This window comes from Neodiprion lecontei, chromosome 6 (genome assembly GCF_021901455.1).
Source record: "Neodiprion lecontei isolate iyNeoLeco1 chromosome 6, iyNeoLeco1.1, whole genome shotgun sequence".
Classification (NCBI taxonomy): Eukaryota; Metazoa; Arthropoda; class Insecta; order Hymenoptera; family Diprionidae; genus Neodiprion; species Neodiprion lecontei.
Window position 1 is genome coordinate 3,387,897 of NC_060265.1, and position 1,722 is coordinate 3,389,618.

The following is a 1,722-nucleotide window of genomic DNA, read 5'->3' on the forward strand; positions in this document are numbered from 1 at the left end:
GTGCTGGAATCAATTAATTGTAGCACTGATCGGATGTAATTTTGCGAGAGAAATCGATTGGGCGCAGTCCCAATACGCTGCGATCAACGCATCAGAAGTTACAGCCAAAAAACCAGAACCTGAATTTTCGACATTTTTCAGCAGGTGCTTTTTCGCTCGCCATTTCTCTCCTGTTGGTCCTACGCTCTTTTCGCTGCGAGTTCTGAGTTCCTGAGGGTCCAATTGGTCAGATAAGGGTCGTTTAAATCGAATCTGAGACCAAAAGTTTTTTGGCCAAAAAAAAAGTAAGGCTAACCCCTTTGTGTTTTTGGCGAAAATTTTCGCGATTTTCAAAAGTGCTGGAATCAATTAATTGTAGCACTGATCGGATGTAATTTTGCGAGAGAAATCGATTGGGCGCAGTCCCAATACGCTGCGATCAACGCATCAGAAGTTACAGCCAAAAAACCAGAACCTGAATTTTCGACATTTTTCAGCAGGTGCTTTTTCGCTCGCCATTTCTCTCCTGTTGGTCCTACGCTCTTTTCGCTGCGAGTTCTGAGTTCCTGAGGGTCCAATTGGTCAGATAAGGGTCGTTTAAATCGAATCTGAGACCAAAAGTTTTTTGCCCAAAAAAAAAGTAAGGCTAACCCCTTTGTGTTTTTGGCGAAAATTTTCGCGATTTTCAAAAGTGCTGGAATCAATTAATTGTAGCACTGATCGGATGTAATTTTGCGAGAGAAATCGATTGGGCGCAGTCCCAATACGCTGCGATCAACGCATCAGAAGTTACAGCCAAAAAACCAGAACCTGAATTTTCGACATTTTTCAGCAGGTGCTTTTTCGCTCGCCATTTCTCTCCTGTTGGTCCTACGCTCTTTTCGCTGCGAGTTCTGAGTTCCTGAGGGTCCAATTGGTCAGATAAGGGTCGTTTAAATCGAATCTGAGACCAAAAGTTTTTTGCCCAAAAAAAAAGTAAGGCTAACCCCTTTGTGTTTTTGGCGAAAATTTTCGCGATTTTCAAAAGTGCTGGAATCAATTAATTGTAGCACTGATCGGATGTAATTTTGCGAGAGAAATCGATTGGGCGCAGTCCCAATACGCTGCGATCAACGCATCAGAAGTTACAGCCAAAAAACCAGAACCTGAATTTTCGACATTTTTCAGCAGGTGCTTTTTCGCTCGCCATTTCTCTCCTGTTGGTCCTACGCTCTTTTCGCTGCGAGTTCTGAGTTCCTGAGGGTCCAATTGGTCAGATAAGGGTCGTTTAAATCGAATCTGAGACCAAAAGTTTTTTGCCCAAAAAAAAAGTAAGGCTAACCCCTTTGTGTTTTTGGCGAAAATTTTCGCGATTTTCAAAAGTGCTGGAATCAATTAATTGTAGCACTGATCGGATGTAATTTTGCGAGAGAAATCGATTGGGCGCAGTCCCAATACGCTGCGATCAACGCATCAGAAGTTACAGCCAAAAAACCAGAACCTGAATTTTCGACATTTTTCAGCAGGTGCTTTTTCGCTCGCCATTTCTCTCCTGTTGGTCCTACGCTCTTTTCGCTGCGAGTTCTGAGTTCCTGAGGGTCCAATTGGTCAGATAAGGGTCGTTTAAATCGAATCTGAGACCAAAAGTTTTTTGCCCAAAAAAAAAGTAAGGCTAACCCCTTTGTGTTTTTGGCGAAAATTTTCGCGATTTTCAAAAGTGCTGGAATCAATTAATTGTAGCACTGATCGGATGTAATTTTGCGA